This window comes from Neofelis nebulosa, chromosome 1 (assembly GCF_028018385.1).
Source record: "Neofelis nebulosa isolate mNeoNeb1 chromosome 1, mNeoNeb1.pri, whole genome shotgun sequence".
NCBI lineage: Eukaryota > Metazoa > Chordata > Mammalia > Carnivora > Felidae > Neofelis > Neofelis nebulosa.
The window spans coordinates 51267834-51289439 of record NC_080782.1 but is presented as its reverse complement, the minus strand read 5'-3'; the positions used below and the strand labels follow the sequence as shown (position 1 = coordinate 51289439).

At 44.5% G+C, this 21606-nt stretch overlaps 1 long non-coding RNA gene across 1 annotated transcript; it reads right to left on the bottom strand.

Annotated features, from left to right (window-relative positions):
• Nucleotides 1-573: 573 nt before the first annotated feature.
• LOC131507309 (uncharacterized) lies at nt 574-4559 on the bottom strand. Its single transcript, XR_009259438.1, has 2 exons — nt 3141-4559; nt 574-1406 (listed from the first exon to the last, which is right to left on the bottom strand). It is a non-coding gene; the product is annotated as an uncharacterized LOC131507309 (long non-coding RNA).
• Nucleotides 4560-21606: the final 17047 nt, after the last annotated feature.

The window sequence follows — 21606 nt, the reverse complement described above, 5'->3', positions numbered from 1 at the left end:
GGGGTGGGTGGTGGCACAGCTGACCCAGACTTGTCCACAGGACTCCCTCTCTCTAGGAGCTGATCTTGGCAGGAACCTCGTCAGCATGCCCAAAGGCTGGGCTGATTCTCTCCTTTGGGGATGCCCTGAAGTGGCAGGTTCCTGTTCATTGGGAACTGATTGTTGGATTTTTCCCTTCACTTCTCTGAACTAAGCCACCTAATAAAGTCCTTTAGTTGCTTTTTAGCCTATTACTTACAACCAAAGAACCCTAGGGAATGCCCCTGCTGTTTGAGAGTCAAATAAAAATTGGTTTGAGACCCCATCCTATATGAGAAGCACAATCCTCATTCCTGTCCACCCTTCTGAGGACTTCCTTAATCACTTGCTTCCACTGAACTATTTTAGTTTATGGATAATCTCCCCATCCTATGTAAGCTGTCAATGCCAATACACATGAGGAATTCAGCACGTTTTCCTCAATTTCTCTCTTCTTCCCTAAGACCCGCTTATACAAGGGATGTGTGTGTGTGTGGGGGGGGGGATCTTTATCGGAGAGAGAGAATGGTTTACAGCAATCACAAATAAAAACTGTGCGATCAAAAATTAGACATCCTTGTTCTTAAAATTTCCACAAGAATAAGTTTCAAGTTTCATTTCCCACTGAGAAGTCCCCTCCTCCTGTACTTCCTCTCCTTCAGAGTCTCTCACCCAAAGTCCCTATTTATTTTTATGCACAAGACACCAGTTCTCTCTTCATCATTTTGTCTCTTGCCAACTTCGCCCTCAGGGTCTCAAGACAGTTCTCCTCCAGAAGAGAATTCTGGGGCCAGGCATTAGAATAGTCGCACCCCACTACAATGATTTCTTCAGACAGAAGATTAGAACCAGGCCAAAGAACTGCCGTGGCCCCTTCCAGTTCCAGAACAACGATTCTGGCCTCTGGAAATGTCACAATCCTTTCTACTTGAGTTCACATTGAATTGGATGGGGTGATCACCTGTGCAAGAATGCAGGGCTCTCTCAAGGGCCACATTCATTTCTTCCCAGAGGCCAAAGCCCCCTAAGGGAAGGATGCTGTGGGAATTAGAACCACAGGTGGGCTGAGGAAGTGACCAGTGACCAACAGTGATTCTGGTCAGGGAGGGTGTCTCAGCGGTACCCAGTTTCTCCTTCTGCTGAATCTTTGCCATGTTACTTTGTGTGTATCATTCTAGTCACTGGGCACTTGGGGTCCTGAAAACATGAGATCCGCATGGTATTTACTCTTCATGGTGTTCACTCATGATCTCGGTGGTGCTTGATCCATGCCTGTAGAAGTAGCATATTCACTCCCCAGAACTCATACTTCTCACTGACCATTCATTCAACAAACATGTGTTAAATTCCCCTTCTGTGCCAGCTCCTATCCATGAGAGTCTAAGAACCTAGTGGGGGATGTAGGGAAGAAACAGGCCATTATTTAAAAGTGAGATAAGTTTTGGATCATGAGTCCGCTTTAAATTGCTATTGAGTATCTTCAGTGTCCTAGGCTTTGTCAAGGGAAATAAGACAGATCTCTGGAAAAAAGGGGGGAAAAAAGAAAAGAAGAGAAGAGAAGAGAAGAGAAGAGAAGAGAAGAGAAGAGAAGAAAAGAGAAGAGAAGAGAAAAGAGAAAAGAAAAGAAAAGAAAAAAGAAAAGAAAAAAGAAAAGAAACCTGTGAGCTCGATTGTGTGTTGGGTGCCTGGAGGCAGGGAAAATGAGCAGGAGAAAATTCACAAGCACCTACCACAGTGCGAAGCACACAGAGTTACTCAGTAAATACTTACTGGATAAATACTGACTAAAATATAATTACAGAACATGGCACGGGCTATTCCAGAAGCAAAAAATCAGAGAACATCTTCGAAAATGGGATGGCATCCGAACCTTGCCTGAGCAGGGATATGTGCTGAGTGGAGCACAAGTTTGGTGAGGGTGGTGGGGAAAAGGCAAATGATGGAGATGGAAAAAAGAAGTCTGGGGCTACAGTGCCGAAGGCTGTCTGTGACACAGTCACAGTTGAGAAGCCATCAGCCCCGACTTCCAGGCAGGATTGTGAGCAATTGCTGCCTCTACATGTCTGTGTTTTCACAGCAGAAGGTGGAAGGCGCCACTCTCCCACTTGATAACAGAGTAGATAGGAACTCGGGATTTAAAATCAAGCAGACCCGGGTTCAAATCCCAGCTCCACCACCTTTTTAACACCAAGATGTTGAGCAAGTAATTTAACTTCTCTGAGCCTCAGTAGTTTCATCTCCATAACGGGAACCATAATGTCCACCCCCGAAGAGTATTATAAAGGATAACACCAGGTCATGTACTGTAAAATCATTCATAGAGTGCCTGGCTCATAGTATTTTTTAAATGGTTGCTTTGTTGCTGTCATTTTGGTAATAATTATTACTACTGTCACTCTTTTTGGAATAATGTTGCTTCGCATCCATCTGCCTATACTGCCTATGAGGAAACTTAACTTTGAGCCTCATCTCTTCTATATGGGTTATCTCAACAGAGCAAGTGAATTTAGATCCATCATTTGATGGGGAAGTGTGGATTACTCACCAAGAGAAATCCTCCAAGAGCATGTGGGCCAAGATTTCTCAACTTACCATTGAGGAGACTGAGGCCCACAGAAACTGAAGTCTTGGCCCTGGTCCCACCACGGCTCAGGGGGAAGAGGGGGGCCAATTCCCCGAGTGTCCAGATTCCTATGCTATGCCCCTCTGGTTCCAGCCCACTGTAATCCAGTTGACTCTATTGTTGTGTAGACAGGGCCAAGATTAAAATCAACTTCAAGTGCCAATCTTCCAAAGCCAAGTCCCCTGGAGGAGCCAGATCTCCTGCCCTGCCCCCCTCACAGGGATGCCTGCTTTCCTCACACTCTTTCTGAAGCCTCCACAGGCAGCTGCTCTGTGTCTGAGAATAGATGTTGCCCTGGAGGCCTCCTGACCCCTGGAGGAGGAGACGAGAGGCCCTTCCCGGCCAGTGTCAGTTTACAGTGGGAACAGGGCCTGGAGACAAGGCCAGAGCTGGGCTGACACGGGGAATGTTATTGCTTCCCCAGGCCCTCATCCCCAGCAGAGGCTGTGTACGAGTCACACTGTGGTGGCCTCACCATAGCATGGGGTAGGTTTCTCACCAGCAGGCCTCGGTTGGTCTCTCTGGAGTCAGCCATTCTTTGGCAGTTGTGCAGGCTCCCGTGGCTTCCCAGAACTCCTCTCTTTGTCTGGGGTCACAGTGCTCCTCTGGAAGAGAAGCTCAAGGGGAGACCCTCAGCAGGACAGGAGTAGTTTGTCTTTTTCTGGAATTCCCCCAGTAGCTTTCCAAATCCTTCACTGAGGGCTCTAATGGGAGGATTCAAATGGTCTGGGCAAGCCACGTTAAGTGCCCAGCTGCTATTTGGTCCCCTTTGTGAGACTCAGAGAACTTGCCATATCCAGTCAAATTAAAGAACTCTTAACGCAAAAGAAGTGATTTTCTGCATCGTGGATCCCTACCCACATCTGGCCACATCTGACCCATAGAGACCCAGGCTGTGGGCTAACTGAGGCCTGTGTGGGAGCCACTGCCTAGCCGATGGGACCCCCCTGGACTAGAGGATGACTGACCACCTGAACCAGTTAGATCCTCCCTCACTACCCTACTTTACTGAGTAGAGATTGAGGCTTTCTATGTGCCAGGTCCCATGGTACTATGCCAGGTCCCAGTGGTACAAAACTGGGAGGGGTTCCATAACCCCAGATAATTTTGCCCTCTGTAAGAATTCAGTGTATGACTCTTGTGCCATATTAGCAGCTTAGATTAGCTGTCAGGATTTTGTTGTGACATAAACACAACTCTCATTTATAAGCGGGCCATTACCTTAAATATACCAACACATTTATTAGAATCTTTGACTTCAAGGAACAGAAGCTGAACCCAATCTGGCTTAAGGAAAAGTCAGAACTCACTGGCTGTGAGAGACTACAGCTGTCCCCAGGAAATCAAATGACGAGAGCATCTCTCTTGGCCTCCTTCCCCTGCTCCCTTCTCACCCCATATCTTAGCTCTCTGCTTCTCTCCATGTGTTGGACTCATTCTTTCTTAAGATGAAAGAGGTCTGTCCACACAGCAGAAGGCATGGCAGAGGCAGCTCCAGGCTTCATCAACCCAGATGAGCAACATACACAGAGAAAGAAGATTTTGCTGTCCCAGACCCCGCGGGTAAAACTCAAGGGAAGGACCAAACTTGGGTCACAGGGCCACCACTGAGCCAATCACTGTGGCAAGGGGTATGACATATGACGACTGGTCCAGTCTTGGTCACATGATACCCCTCAGCCCACCCCAACCAGAGGTGAAAGAGGAACAGTTCTGTAAAGAAGAGAGTGTGTTCTTTCAATGGGCAAATGGAGCAGATGCTAAACAGGATGGGGGAGGGGGGAGAAATCTCTGTTACACCAGAAAGAATAAAAGGAAAAGCTATTTCTATACAGAAGAAAAAAGTAGGGAAGGCCTTTACCAAAGAGTAACTACCTTTAAGATTATTCCTAATGGCCAGCTTCTTTAGAATATGGAAAACATGAATATATTTAAAAATAGTCCATGGGGCGCCTGGGTGGCTCGGTCGGTTACGCGTCCGACTTCGGCTCAGGTCATGATCTCGCGGTCTGTGAGTTTGAGCCCCGCGTCAGGCTCTGTGCTGACTGCTAAGAGCCTGGAGCCTGTTTCAGATTCTGTGTCTCCCTCTCTCTCTGCCCCTCCCCTGTTCATGCTCTGTCTCTCTCTGTCTCAAAAATAAATAAACGTTAAAAAAAAAATTAAAAAAAAAAAAATAGTCCATGGACTGGCAGCTTTTATGGGATATATAGATGTGGTGAGTCTGTGCAGAGCTAATGCCCAGGGTGACAGAAAACAAATCAAGTGTCTTTGCGGGGAGGAAGAGAATTCACATCTACTGAACATCTACTGGGTGCTGGGCTTTGTGGGTCCATGTGACTCATGAAGCAATATGGCCACCCTATGAGGCAGGCACCATTGTTTCCCTCCATTTATAGGAGAGAGAACCGATGCTGAAAGATATTTTGAAAAGCCCATCTCACTGAAGGCCCCTCAGCAAGTGAGTAGTGAAGCTGGGATGTGAACCCAAGTTTGTCTTATTCCAAAGCTTGTCCTGCCAGCCAAAGGCAAAATATAGCCCAGCTAAAAGGTGGAGGGGCAAACAATGAGTCCCTCCTCTATTTATACACAGAGAACAAAACCAGACTGCATAAAAGGGCAGAAGTGCCAAAAAGGGAAATAGTTTTTCCGGGTCCTTCATGAGGACATTCTTTTTTTTTTAAAAATTTTTTTTCAACGTTTTTTATTTATTTTTGGGACAGAGAGAGACAGAGCATGAACGGGGGAGGGGCAGAGAGAGAGGGAGACACAGAATCGGAAACAGGCTCCAGGCTCCGAGCCATCAGCCCAGAGCCTGACGCGGGGCTCGAACTCACGGACCGCGAGATCGTGACCTGGCTGAAGTCGGACGCTTAACCGACTGCGCCACCCAGGCGCCCCAAGGACATTCTTTGCTCCCAAAATGGAGACAGCGCTTGAAAGTAAGCTTACACATTATTCTGTGGCAGCCAGGAGACCACGACCAAGAAAGGATAAGGGATTCAGCAGCCCAGGGGGCGCCCATGCCCTGCAAGAGTCAGCAGCGGAGGCCTGTGTCCAGACATGATATGTAAAGGGACTTAACATCTTAACTGGTCAAGAAAGGGAGCTTTCAAAGGTAAACCTTCTCATCTGAGAAGTGTGGTGATAAATGTGAAGATATCTGCATGTTTTTGAATTACAGGGAAACAATGACTAAAGAGGAAGGGTTAAAAGAATCAGATTTTAATGAAAACAAGTCCTTGCCTTATTACAGATACAAAAGCACTGGAAAGGACATGGCATGAACAACAGAAATAAAAATCCCAATTAACCTGCCCAGTGAAAACCCTGGGCTAGAAAAACAATGAGTCTGAACGATGACACAGTTCTCTGTTGGTTTGTCTTCCTTACACTCTTTCCCCACTTTTCCTGTGAACAGCAAGTACAGACTGTTACACATAGGGTGCCATGTAAATGCTCTGGCCCCTCCTCATACTTTCTTCCACTGGATGCAGTAGTTGACTGACCTGATGTGACTCAAGCCAAGCCTGATGTTTCTCTGGGATCAACGTAAGAGTGTTAGGAGAGAGCAGTCCTCTCTCTCCACTGGGTTAGAACGGCCTCACATATCAGGAAACAGCCACAGGCAGCTCTAGGCTTCATCCATCCAGATTAGCAACAACCCAGACAACGGAGGATTTCTGTCCCTCAGAACACACACATAAAATTCAAGAGAAGACACCTCTCCTGACCATGTGAAGGGATCCCACCAAGTGGGAGGGAATGAGGCCAGCCCAGAGAAGGGGAGAGAGACAGAAACAGAGAGGCAAACAGAAACAACATCCTTCAAAATTCTGACTCCAGTCATACCTGCTCTCCATCCTGGACTCCCCTCCTGGTAAGACAGCTAGAATTGGGCTTCTGTAACAACAAAAATAGAGCCCACTAACAGAACTCCCATCAAAGTTTCAACCAATAGGATAGGGTACAACTGTGAATAGAAATGAAAGTTGTGACCTGCTGGAGCCACTGAAAATGAATATCATAATAATTATAAAAGATACGGGCTCCTGTCCTCAAGGAGTTCAAAGTTATGAGAAGTTCTTTTGCTTTCCTGCTATAGGTAGGAAATCCTTCAGACATGTCATTAATAGTGTATGTGTGGTGGGGGGAGGGGATGACAGAGTCTTGAGTGTTTACATACAGTCTTCCTCCAACAGGAAAATGATAATAACCGAGTTACTGGCTGGACGTGACAAATACACACAGAAACCAGGAAGGTGGCACACAGGGCTTTGTATGTTTCTCACGCTCACAGGGATGCTCTCAATGGGCTTTCATAAAGCCTTCCTCTCAGGCTTAGCTCCTCTTTCCTGGGACTCCCTTGGCATCCTGGCCTTTGGGCCCCTCTGCCCTCTTCCCAGGGCTCCCAGAAAACCAGTTCCACTCACCCCATGAGCAGCTGGAGGCAGTCAAATCAGATTCCTCCCGAGAGGGAGCTCCAGGTCCTTCAGCAAAACATCAGAAGAGCTACAGATTGTTCCTGGATAATACTGTCTCTCTCAGAGCACTTCTTCCATGAACAACCACTATGGAGGTGTCAATCTTTTCTCTGTCTTACAAAAAAAGGGGGGTGTGAAAAAGAAGATAATTGTGTAACACAGCACAGGGTGAGGGCCTCTGACAGTCCCCTTTTCCTACCACAGCAGAAACAATACCAGCTCTCATGCTTGACGCACCATTTACAACTACAGACCCACACTATAAAACACACACCACTTTTTAAAATCCTGCTATAAAAGTTTTTTTCTGCATAGGTAATAAACCTTCAATAAGGAGGATGTTTACATTTGCAGCTTCCATTGGGTTTGAAAATTCTTTTTCAAAGTCAGAGACCAGCACTCCACCCTCCAACACACACACACTGGCTCACAGACGCTGCTGGTAACAAAATAAATGGATACAACATTAATGGTGAGCTGTCTGGCGATGTGTTTCGAAAGCCTTGAAAGATGTCATATATTTTGACTCAGTAATTTTATTTTTGTGTGTGATTATAGTTGACACACAATGTTATACCAGTTTCAGGTGCAGAACATCGTGACTCAACATCACTGTATATGTTATGCTATTCCCCCTACAAGTGTAGCCATTATCCGTCATCACGAAACCATGATTGGTCCCGTTGACTCTATTCCCTATGCTGTACCTATTACTCTCATGACTGACTTATTCTGTAACTGGCGGCCTCCCATTTTGCCCAACTCCTCCACCCATTGTGGCCAACCCCTCACCCCCACCCCACCCTGAACTGGCAGCCATCAGTTTGTTCTCTGTATTTATAATTCACCCAGCAATTGTAATTACAGAGTGTGGACTCTGGAGCCACGTCGGCTTCACCACCAATCAGTCATGTGATTTAGTCTCTCTTGAGTCTCAGTTTCCTCATCTCTAAAGGACGGATGATAACAGTATCTATCTCTTGGGTTGGTTTTGAGGATTAAATGAAATAAATATATGCAATGCCTTAGAACGGTATCCAGCATAGGGTTACATGCTACATAAGTGTTAGCTAAGTAGGTGATTACAGATAGGAGTAGAAATACATCCCAGAATAATTTTAATCAGCAAAATTTTAGAAAACATCTAATAATGGGAACTGGTTGAAAACAGTTAAAGTACATCCATAAGACGGAAAGCTACATAAGCAGTCTTTAAAATCATATTTTAAAGAATATTTATGATTTGGAAGATGTTCATAACATATTGTTAGGCCAAAGAAAACATAATCAAGTTTCAAATAGTGTGTATAATATGGTACAAATATAAAACTGAAAAGTGAAGGAAATACTGTAAAGTGTTATTGGCAAGGGGATGGTTCAACCTTGCCTGCGACGCCAGAATCACCTCCAGAATTAAAAAAAAAAAAAAACAAAAAACAAACAAACAAAAAAAAAACCCAATGCTGATGGATGACCCCATTTGTAGAAAATCTGATGTAATTGGCCTGGAATATCACCAGGGCCTCAAGATCTTTATTTTCTTCTGTGTGCTTGTTTCTTTCCCCCATTTTTTCCCCTGAAATTTTCTAAAATAAACACGTATCATTTTTGTAACTAGAAATTAAGACCATAAATGCTATTTAAAAGGCGCTGCAATTAGTCCCATCAGAGTAGCTAGCCGACTAAGCAGCTATGCCAGTACCTGGTTTACCAGGTTGCCTTCTCCCCGGGGGGTGCTCCTGGAGGGAGCCGAAGACGGACAGGTGGCTTCAGAGTAGGAGTCAGTGTCCTGCAGAACGGACCTGGGAGGGGGCAGCCGATGGGGAGGTGAGGGACTGGGGCGGCCCAGAATGCTTGAGGGCCCGGGGTAAGGGGGTGGCCGGGAGGCCCCATGGCCGGCTGGCTCTGCTGGCAGAGCAGTCGCGCAATGTTATTTATGGCCTTCCTGCCAGAGGCCTTGCTCGGTGCCCGCTGTGATACTGGGATTTCATTTGCGTAAGTCAGCATCGCGTTTTCTCTTTTCCAGCACATGCGCGTGCTAAGGGCCGAGAGGAGTGGAGAAACAAGGACAAAGGGAGCCAAAGGAAGGTCTGCGGCTGCTAACAAATGTAACTGACAACGAGTCCAGGGCTGTTCCTATTTTTCTCCCTTGGTGTCTTATTAAATGCTCTGGGCCTGCTGATTGAGCTTCTTCATCAGTGATAGCATTTATTTATTTTTTTTCCCCCATCATTCAGCAAATCCTTATGGAACTCTGATTATGTGCCAAGCCCTGTGCCAAATACTTTTTATCATTTAATTCTTATCTAGAGCTTTAAACTAATGACTCAGGTACTGTTATTAGCTTGCCTTTTACAGATGAACAGTTTGAAGCTCAGGGAAGTTACTGGCTTAAAGTTACCCAGCAAGTTGTTACTCAACACCATCATCATCAGAGTGGCTACCATTTACTGAGCACATACTATGTGCCAGGCACTACACAAAGAGCTTTATACCCATTATAATTGCCAACCCACCCCCTTACCCCACTCTACCCCACCCCTGCAATAGCCCCATGAAACAATTATTATTATTATTACCCCTGATTTTCAAGTGAGGAAACTTAGGCACAGAGAGAGAGAGCATTACTCACCTAAGGTCACACAGCTTTTAGCAACAGAAAAGGGTTTATATCCGAGAGTGTCAAACTCCTGGGCTCCTATTCTTCAGCCATAAATTATGCTGCCCCCACAATTTAGTGCTGAGCTTCAGAAGTCAGGCCAGGCTTAATGCCTTTAGTATGCAGTGTATTAAGACGCTTACTTACATCAGTTCAAGATGTTCACCTGCCTTGGCCTGTTCTCGCTACCTGGGATTTCTTCATCCTACAAGCAAATAGCATGAGGAGCTGGAAACCTACTCCAACCTAATTTGGGTTTTTTTTTCCTCTTTTAATTCTAATTCTCTTTATAACTGCTATTTCAGGCATGTGCCCATTATCATCCACAAAGCCATGGCAGGAGAGAATTATGGGAAGATGAAAGAGAAGGCAAGAAAAGGGCACCTGCTGGTTGCCACGGTGAAATGTTCAAAGGAAGCAGGAGACAGCCATTAGCATTCAGTTTAATGGTGTGTTTAGCCCCATCCATAACTGGAAGTGTGTTTACTGTTTCATATATCCTTTGTAAGAGGGAGCCACAAATCTCATTCTCCATATTGAGAGCCAGTTAATGGTTCTAATTATGTGTCAGCTCACACTGCTCTTCAACCAAAGGATGGGGCAATCAGAGTTCCCCACTTACCCCAGGCTCTGCAAGCAAACACCTTGCACTTTGGTCCCATGGGACTACCTACTTGCAAATAATACAGAAGTGCTGGGATGTGGCCCAGAGCACCACCACATGGAAACTGAAATCGGGTCACTTCAAAGCCCCAGGAGGACTTTCTCCCAATGCTTCCCATGTAAATGGCCCTCTACAAGCTGTTTATCCACCCAATGTTCTGCAATGTTGTCAAGCTCCATTGCCCACACGCTGCAAATGGAGATACTGAGACAAAGGTGCACTACCTGGAATGTGAATCAGCCACTTCCAAGAAGGGAATGGAAAAGTTTCTAACCACAAGGAATTTGCTAAATCCCTCCCAAACCTCTTCCTCTCCTCAGTGGTCCTCAAGCCTGCAAGCCTATCAGAACCACCTGGGAAGCTCTGGCTCCATCCTCAATCCAGAGCTCCAGAATTTCAGGGGGTCAGGACCAGAACTCTCTAGCTCATGAATGCTCCTCGGGCAATTCAGGCGCGCAGCAGGGAGTAAGAACGCTGCTCTGATCCCTCTACAGTTTCTCACAGGCCCTGACTTACACATTTGCCATTTCACTCCCTCTGCCAAACAAGCTTCCTCATTAAGCTAGAGTGTCCTGCAGAGAGCATGGTTCAGTGGTAAGCATGGGGCTGCTGACACCCGGCAGGCCTGGGTTTGAATCCCAGCTCTGCCACTTCCTGGACAAGTAACTTAAACACACTGGGGCGTAATCTGCTGGTCTGCAGAACCGGAATGGGAATAGTGGCTGCCTTATGGGGCCATCGAAGGCATCAAGTTCCCGGCACACGGTTAACACTGGTAAAGGGTAGCCACCACCACGGTGATGATCTAAACTGTTTCTTACGGAGGACAAGGGAAGGAGGGCTGTCCTGGCCCAGTGGGTTTCTGCTGGGAGCAGGGGATGCAAAGTCTGGCTCTGCATTCGCCAATATTTTCAGCACACAGCGGGAGGGTGCATTTTCCCTGGTTCAGACACTGAGAGACCTACCAGGACCGGGTAGGACCACAAACTGAGATAAACAGATCTCAACAACACCACCCTTCTTTTTTCCAGTTCTGAAAACTGGGTAGTCAAAACATCCAGATGCACACGAAAGAAAGAAAGAAAGAAAGAAAGAAAGAAAGAAAGAAAGAAAGAGGAAAAGAAAAACCACCACCAATTACCTGGTTTGGGGCAGCACAGATTCAGATCATTGCCCCGACTTTGCAGTTTCCACATATGTATATAGGTTCCTCCTAGACAATATCTAATAAGCATTGAGTGCTTGCTGTACATCAGAGCCAAGTAGTTTCTTTCTACGCCTCATCTCATTCAATTCTCACAACGGGCCCCTAAGATAAATGCTGTTTTAAGTAAGCCACCAAGGCTCACAGAGGTTAAATAACTTACCCAAGATTACACAGTAAGTAAGTTGAGACCTAAACTCTACAAGCCCCACCTCTCAGGCTTCCATCGGGCAGAGTGAATACATGGTGATTATCCCATGGCCAATGGGTTGCAAAGACTTACCCACAACCAGGTGTTAATCCTCAAACTCTAGCTCAGCAGCTTGAATGTCACCTTCCTCCAACCTCTGATGGTCCTTCTTCCCCCTCAGGGCCTTTGGGAAGGAATAACAGCGTCTTTGCGTAGAGGTATTACAGTCCCACGGAAGTATCAGATGACCTGAAGTCCCCCCAGTCATCATGAACTCCGCTCAAGAAGCAGCACTGGCAACCTTTGTTTGCAAGAGTTCTCATGCTAGTTCCTACCTCTGATTGCATTCTATCCTGCAAACAAGCCTGTAGGTAGAGGTGTTCCCACTGCCAAGAAAACACAAATGCAGCCACAGGGTGTGAAAAGGGCCAGAAAGGCAGCCACCTCCTACTTTTTCTCACTCTCTTTTTTTTGGTCCTTTGTCTCTGTTGCACTCTACTTCTGGGGAGACAATGTCATATAGTATAAGAATGTCAAAGAGACAGCATGTGTGCCACTGGACATCCTCCCTCACCCCTCATAGATGTGACATTACTGCCACATTGCAGCACTCTCTCCACCCAGTCGGGAGACCGCCCGATATTCTTCTAAGGCCTTCTGGCAGCAACTCCCGACCAATGCATGCAGGCACAGTACACACGGCATATTTCATTCCTGGTGTTGTGACTAACAGCATGTACTTTCGACTCAGTCAAACCTAAATTAGAGTCCCAGCTCTGACTCTGTGGCCATGACCATGTTACTTTTTTTTTTAAGTTTATTTATTTTGAGAGAAAGGGAGAGAAAGAGAGAGAGAGAGGAGAGAGAGAGGATCCCAAGCAGGCTCCACACTGTCAGCACAGAGCCCAAAGCCTGATGTGGGGCTCAAACCCATGACCTGTGAGATTATGACCTGAGCTGAAACCAAGAGTCAGACACAATAGACTGAGCCACCCAGGCACCTCCATGACCATGTTATTTAACCAGTCTGAGCTTTAGCTTACTTTTCAGCAAAATGAAGATTATCATCTTTCTTTCCCAGGATGATCATTAATTGAGGATAAGAAATGACTGCACAGCTCTGGGCTCCTCACCTGGCACACTGAGGGCCCTTCCTAAAAGGTATCCATCCCTCCCATGTCCCTAACATTTTTTGAGGATAACTAGCATTACTCTGTATCACTCTGCTAAGAGCTGGGACCCCGGGAGTGGGCAAGTAAGGTAAGTTTCCTGATCTCATGGCACATTCTAGGGGAGAGAGCCATTTTTGGTAAATAATTATTTATCAAATAATTTCAGTTTGTGGTAAGTGGCCTGAAAGAAAGGGCTTTGTGATGAGATAAAAAGCACCAGGATGGGGTGGGGAGCAACATGGGGGCGTCTCAGACACTACAGAAAGTTTCATCCCTCTCAAGTGCCGGCCCTTGAATCTCTGGCAGAGGAAAAAACAAATGGAAATGGGCCAGAGTGGTGTTTTGAAGCACTGTGATGGTAAAGGAGGCAGGTTATTCATAGTACTTCTGCCCTCTGACCCTCTCCGGTTTGATTGGCTCTGTCCCCAGGATGAGAGAAGTAGAACACTCAGAGCTGTATTCATGTGTTCTGATGAGGCCCCTTTTAAGTCCCGACTAATCTGCTACAATCAGCCTGCAATCTGCAGCACAGACCCAACCACCCCAGCAAATCAGCCCTGGACCCCTGGGAACCCATGCTGGCACACTGGCCCCTTCCTCTCTCATCCTCCCCCTTCCTCTGCTCCCAGTCCCACAACTTCTTCCCTCCACTTCCTCCTCCCCTCCTCCCTCCACCTCCCCATGCCTGGGGTACAGAGCCCATGGAAGCCTGGGGTGGGGGCCAAAGAATTACCTGCTGAGTGACCAGATTGCATTCCCTGGGTATGGGCTCAGCAGCCAGAGACAGAAACAAAAATCAATGGCCGGGGAAGGGACATTTCTAGAGAGGTGTAAGTCTGGGCTCCTCCAAAGGGCGACCCTAAGAATATATGTGCATTCAAAGGGAGACAGACCCAGATAATTCTCATCTGCTTGTACATGATACTTGACAAACCATTTTCATAACATTTATCTTTCCAGCAACCTTCCAAGGCGTTAGGCAGGGGGAGGAAACAAGCTCAGTGGTCCTAAGAGTTTTGCCCAGGGCTGCTCAGCTGGGGAATGGAAGAACCAGGGCTAAGATCTGGGTTTTTTTTTTTTAACACTCCCTCCCAACTCTCTACCCCCCAATATCCAGAGTGTGCCCCCTCTGCATCAGTCAGAGCTCTGCAGAGAAACAGAAGCAATAGGATATATATACAGTGAGAGAGAGATTTATTTTAAGGAACAGTTCACACAGTTGTGGGGGCTGGCAAGTCTGAAATTTGCAGGGCAGGCCAGCAGGCTGAAAAATCCAGGTAGGAGTTGATGTTGCAGTCTTGAGTCTGAAAACCACAAGGCAGCCCAGTACAGCTTGGAAACTGGGACAGAATCTCTGTGTTACAGTCTTGAGACAGAATTCCTTCTTTTCTGGAAAACTTCAGTGTTTGCTCTTAAAACTTCGGTGGATTATGTGAGGCCCAACTACATTATGGAGAGTAAGTAGTCTGTTTTACGTAAAGTCACCTGATTATAAATGTTAATCACATCTACAAAGTACCTTCACTGCAGCAACATCTAGGCTAGTGTTTGACCAGATAATTAAGCGCTACTGTCTAGCCATGTTGAAAATTAACCATCACACCATCTTTGGGACATTTTCATGCATCATCCCACTTAATCTTCACAATAACCCATGAAGAGGCTGCTGACATGATGGCCATTTTACAGATGAGGAAACTGAGGCTCAAAGAGCTAAAGTAACTTTTCCAGTCTCTCCTGTGGCTCAGGTGGCTGAGCCAGGAGGCAGCCTCCCACTACAGAGACTTCTCAAGGTCCAAATTCTATGGCTGGAAGGCAGCAATTTATCCCTAAAATTCAGGTAACTATAAAGTCATGAGACTGGTGTTTAGCATAAACATACCAGAATTTGCACAAAATCTAGTGATCTTAAAAGGCATTTTAAGCATTGATTGAATATATACAGATGATTCCTTTTTTATTTTATTTTTTAAAATTTACATGCAAATTGGTTAGCATATAGTGACACAATGACTTCAGGAGTAGATTCCTTAGTGCCCCTTACCCATTTAGCCCATCCCCCCTCCCACAACCCCTCCGGTAACCCTCAGTTTGTTCTCCATTATTTATGAGTCTCTTCTGTTTTGTCCCCCTCCTTGTTTTATATTATTTTTGTTTCTCTTCCCTTATGTCCATCTATTTTATCTCTTAAAGTCCTCAGATGAGTGAAGTCATATGATTTTTGTCTTTCTCTGACTGACTGATTTCACTCAGCATAATACCCTCCAGTTCCATCCACGGAGTTGCAAATGGCAAGATTTCATTCTTTTTGATTGCCAAGTAATACTTCATTATATATATATATATATATATATATATATATATATATATGGCACATCTTCTTTATCCATTCATCCATTGATGGACATTTGGGCTCTTTCCATACTTTGGCTATCGTTGATAGTGCCGCTATAAACATGGGGGTGCATGTGTCCCTTCGAAACAGCACACTTGTATCCCGTGGATAAATGCCCAGTAGTGCAATTGCTGGGTCGTACGGTAGTTCTGTTTTTAGTTTTTTGAGGAACCTCCATACTGTTTTCCAGAGTGGCTGCACCAGCTTACATTCCCACCAACAATGCAAAAGAGATCCTCTTTCTTCGCATTCTCGCCAACATCTGTTGCTGCCTGAGTTGTTAATGTGAGCCATTCTGACAGGTGTGAGGTGGTATCTCATTGTGGTTTTGATTTGTATTTCCCTGATGATGAGTGATGTTGAGCATTTTTTCATGTGTCGGTTGGCCAACAGATGATTCTTTGAGCCTTCTTCAAAACATTTAAGGCCCTCCAGACTCTCCAGAAGGAAAACTGGGTGAATGGGGGATTCAAAAGGGGCTTTTAACTATTTATCCTATTATATAATATATATTACATATTATTATATATTAAATTTGGAATTTTATTTGAATTATATATATCTTTGAAATTTGACCAATGTGAATGTGTTGGTTATGAAATTAATGAAAGTAGAAACAGATAACTAAGACAAAACATTTAAAAAGATCTTACAAGGATCTCAGTCTCATGATTGCACTTTGCTCTGGACACAGAAAAAAGATGAGGCAGACAGTCATGCTAGCCAACCTGTTCATCAACACTTGGCACTCAGGGACTCTAGCTTCTTCCAAAATCAGAACCACTCTCAAAGAAGGATTTGCCACCAGTGAGGATGTTCAAAGAATTTGCTTTAGGCTCTGAAAACAATTCCAAGAGGAGTCTGAAAATCCTTTTGAGAAAACACAGTATCATTGAGGAGAGTATACATCACCCCCAAGGTGAGACTTTGAAGGAGAAGAATTCACTGGACTATGTAAGTTCAAGGTCCATTTTTTCCCCTTCCCTTCCTTTCCTTCCCCCCCCCCCCCCAATTTGTCACAGTACAGTCTTCAAGTACCTAATCAACTATCACATGAAAAGATTAGACCAGACCAGGCATTGCAAAATCAAAACACTTCCCAGTGCAGGCAGGTAGCATAAACATAGGAAGCTCCCAGGAAGTATATCAGGAGTTGTGGGGACCACAGGAAAAAGACCCTGCCTGATCACCTGAAGCACCTGCACAACTTTATTGAAAACATCGTGTTGGGCAATGATCTTGTCTCAGGTCAGATATGGCTATAGTCTAACATCTTGCCTCTGCTGAATTAAGCTTTCTCTTTATGGATAAAAGAGAACTGAAGCCAGCACAGAGTTAGGAGGAAGACTTCAGGTCACTGGAAGGACTGATAAGCTTAATAATGGAAGTCCATCAACAATGAAATGGTTAGTTACAGGAGGAATGAGTTTCCTGTTGCTGGAAGGTATTCGAGGACACTAGTTGATTTTATGCTGGGTAGGTGGTTGACAGAGTTTCAAGCATTCAGTGATCACTGCGGAATTGATGATCTGGAAATTTCTTTCCTACCTAGAGATTTGATGGGTATGTGACTGACGAATGGCAGATTCAGGGGAATATTCACATCTAACCAATGCTATGTTCACAGCCCTCTCTCTCTGCTCCCTACTTCCCCCTCAGTTTCCAATGACCAGAAGTGCTTCTTGACATAGATTTTTTTATATATTTGTAAAAGGGAAACAAAAGACCTTTCTTCTCTCTTTTTCTTGTCTTCCCTAATTTTTCCTTCCTTCCTTCCTTCCTTCCTTCCTTCCTTCCTTCCTTCCTTCCTTCCTTCCTCTCTTTCTTTCTTTCCTTCCTCCTTTCCTCCTTTCTTTCTTTCTTTCTTTTCTTTCTTTCTTTCTCCCTTCCTTCTTCCCTCCCTTCTTTCTTTCTTTCTTTCTTTCTTTCTTTCTTTCTTTCTTTCTTTCTCTCAGTCCTCTTCTTCTGCTAATATCCCCCCCAATTTCTCTAGGACACTATTCTGTCAGGTGGTTCTGATGAATCTCTACTTCCTACCCCAGTATTGGACCATGTGACCCAAGCCTGTTCAATTGCTGGAATTTTATCCCTAGGCTACAGTGATTGATTCAGGCATATGATGGCCCAATCAGAGTGAATACAGGGACATGTAGCTTCAGGAAGACAACCTCTTTTTCCACTAGACATCAACGTGGAGGACACAGAAATGGAGATGCTGCAGCCATCTTGCCACAATGTTTGGCCTGAGAACGAAGATTACCTGGAGGCCAGAGGAACTAAGAAATGGAGAGAGGCTGGGTCTGAAGCCTCTAGATCAACCTTTCTCTGGCTTTTTCTGTTATGTAAGATAATTCCTTATTTTGCTAAAGTCTTGAGTTGGGTTTTCTGTCATTTATCACCAAAATAGTTCTAATGAATACATTTGCCAGTAACAATATGTTCCTTTAGGTTTGAGAATAGAGAGAATTCTCAATCTGCCAAAATTCCCCATGAAAATGCAAATATTTTTGGGAAGGAGACTGATATAATGGGCAGAATCTAGGCCTTATAAAGATGGCAGGAATCTCAGAAATCTCCTTTCAGAAGTCCCCAATGATTTTCAAGTTTTCTTTCAGCAACAGAACACTTTTCAAAGAAAATCATACACAGAATCCTAATATTATAAATATATCTTTTCTTGCCCATTCTACACTGGTTGTACAACAGGGGTGCCACTAGGCCTTTGCACATGCTATTTCCACTACCTAAAGCTGTTTCTACTGCCCATTTCCCCCTCCTCACCCTCAGCCAGTTTACTAAACAAACTCAACTTCTGGATAATTCCCTTTAAATAAATGGTACTTGCGTTGAGATGCCGTCTCTGAAGTTCGGGGTTTAGTGCCCTGCTAATATACTCCCACATGACCCTATACTCCTCACCAGAGCACCTATAACACACTGAGCTACAATCCCTCACATCTTTAACTGCCTGCCCACCTGGAAGTTGGCTCTGAAGGTAGAGATCAGATCTTAAGCACTTCTCTATATAATGTATATCATGCACATGAGAATTTGTTGAATGAATGCGTGCATGGATGAATGGATGAATAAGATCTTGTGCCCCCACAGTTTAACCTCCATGCAGAGATTGGGTTATAGAAGACAGAATTAATAGCAGTCTTCCCTACTTGCCTACAAACTATTCTTCCCCACCAGGCTTTCTCTGTTTCTAACAATTCTACTTCAGCATTTTGTTTCTTTGTGTTAAAGGACAGCAGTCGCTTCTCTGAGGGCAAGCATGACATCTTGGGTCATCTTTGGGTGCATGACATCAAATCCCACTGAGATATAAGCCTCATGAAAGCAGGCCTTTGTTTCCTCTGTTTTGTACAGTGAACAGTGCCTGGTAGGTAACAGGGCTCCAGGAACATTCGTCAAATAAATAAATGGATCATATGGCACTCCTGCTGCAACAGAATTTAGAAGGTAGACCATTCAGTGATTTCCAAAGGACTGTATTCTGAGGGACTAATATTTTGAGAAAAGAAGAGTCTGTGTCCAAATAAGTATGTGATCCTCTGTGTGCGATCTCCCAGTTTTAATGACTCACAATGCATGTTAAAGACTAAATAATCCCAGTGGTGAAGATGCCCATTTAAGTTTCTTCAACCCAAAGGTTTCTAAATTTATTTGACCAGAACAATTGATGTTTATTTTGATGTCTTTAGTGTAATGCCCCTTGACCTCCCACGGAACTGGTGTTTTAAGGAGCACACTTTGGGAAACTTTACCCTAGAACAATTTGCAAATTTTTCAGTGGAATTATAATGGTTTACATCTGTACAAAAGTTTTCTATTTCAAGTGCTGGCTTTGCCACTATCTCCTTTAAGCCTCCGAAAATGCCAAGAGATCAATAAGATAGTCTTCCTATTTTGGAGATAAGAAAATCGAGGTCCAGACGGGTTAAAGGATTTACTCAAGGCCACACAGCTAGTTAGTGACAGAGATGAGAAGCGAATCCAAGTCTCATATTTATCCAGTTATCATTAATTAACACCTTAGCAGGCGTCTGTCCAATCTTTTTCCATAACCAGGAAAGCAAGTTGAAAGCAGCATCTTTCTCAAAGAAACCTGAAATAGATCATTTTGGCTTGGGGGAGACAAATATTGAAGATGAGAATTATTGCTAAGAATTTGGATGGATCTTCCTCCTTGTTAAAAACTTCAAAAGATTAAGGGTGACCCCAGGTCTCCTGCTTGTCTTTACTGTCTGTCACATGCATTCTTCAAGCCCAGAGGTGGCACATTCATGGCACAATTGCCATCATGGCCCCTCCCTTGACCAAGACAGACATGGCTCAATCACTACCAACCACCGAGGCCCGGCATGGCCTGAGATTTCCTGAATCAAGGACTTCAGGCAGCCACTATTGACAGAGCAGAGCCAGCCCAAAGTTGAAGTCTGTTTGAGGGTTTTGCTTCTTCCTTCTACATAGTTCCCTTGGGCTAATGGGGTTTATAAATGTACTCCTTAAGTGTCGACTAAGGTTTCCTTTTTACTTGCCTGGAGGAGACATCTTTCAGACTTCAAAGAATTGGTGCTTATTTTTATAAGAATTCAGTGATACATATATATAAGTGAAAGAGCTTTGGAAACAAAGAATTAGACTACTAAAAGCATTATTATTGTGATTATTGCTCTTTTTCATCTGTCTAGACTAGAGACAGCATGCTTTATCTTCCTACTTTCTCTTTCTAATTTTGGGCCATTTGTTCTAACTATTGGTTGCTCCGTCCCAAATGACCTAAATAATTTTTAAAAATCAACACTAAATTGAGCTTTACTTTAAATAGGCCATAGATACTCTAATAATTATAAACATTTTATTTAGAGTAAAGAGTAACTTAAGACACAAGTTGAGAGCAAGCAGCACCCAGTTTAATTCCAACTATCATTGGATTTGGTACCTCCTTTAGACCCGGGCAAGAGGGCCCCTGCCCAGGTACCCACACTTCAGAGAGACCCATCTGGTCTCTTCTCCAACTACACCTCTCTCCGTGGAGTGAGGGCTCCTGGGGGACAAGGACTCCTATCCAGCACCTGCACTCACCTCTTTCACACTAACTACCAAGCAGCCCAGGATTTCCTTTCTACGTGACCCTGAGTTCACTTCTGGGACCATGCAGCTCTCTTCCCTGGAACCTACTCTTCTGAGAGGGTAGAAATAGAGCTTGGGGGTGGTGCTGGGTGTGCCCCCACCTGCGCTCAAGGCCCCTTGTTGTGTGAAATGGAGCTGAGACTGGAAGACAAGGAGGGGTGGCCAGGTCAGACTCTCCCTGCCCTGCAGTGGTCTATGGGAGACTCTAAACCTGGTCTTCCAGAACATCATAAAGATCTATTTATTAAGGTAGGAGGACAGAATATATTTTATTTCATAGTTTTCTGGCTTGGTTTATATATTTTCAATATTCGTACATATGTAAGTGGGCCTCCATTTGTAACTACTCTTACTTTGAGCCCCGCAGATCTTAGATGTGGACCTGATTGGATCCTGTTGGCTCTTTTAGTTCTCAAAACAGCCTTACCTGATGTTTTTGTATGTGGTCTGTCATTCAAGGTCAATCTGACATATAATCCTAACTCTGGAGGAAACATGCAGCGATGGCTCTGTCTCTACACTGCATTTAAAAAGGCATTCATTTATTTACTGAACACCCAGAAGGTTCTTCAGCTTTTATGAGGGAGTTAAAATCTACCAGATGGTTTATCTTCTTTTCAATCAGATTATATAACATAGGTAGCAATGCTTGTAAACTGTAAAGTGTTATTCAAATATAAGCCATTTTTATCTCTGTTTTTCAGGGGGGGAAAAAAGCATCTTACAGAGAGGATGGCTGTGATTTCCTTCATCATGGTATGACTGAGGTTGTCAGAGATCTCATTTGTGATTCTAATGAGAAGCAGGGAAATGAATGACTTTTAAAACGCCCTAGTTTTCCCATGGCCTTTTCATAAATGTGTATTTGGGGTCCCTATCACTGAAAATACATACCTGCATAAGGTAAATTATTTTCATTTCACATCCCTCAGGAGGACGTGTAGAAAGCCACAAGCAATACCAGCAAATGCATGGCCTTTGTATATTTCCACCTTTCCAGATTGTCTCCAAACATCTGAGCAGGTGCTCAATTTTCCCTGAAGCCTGGAAGCATATCAAGG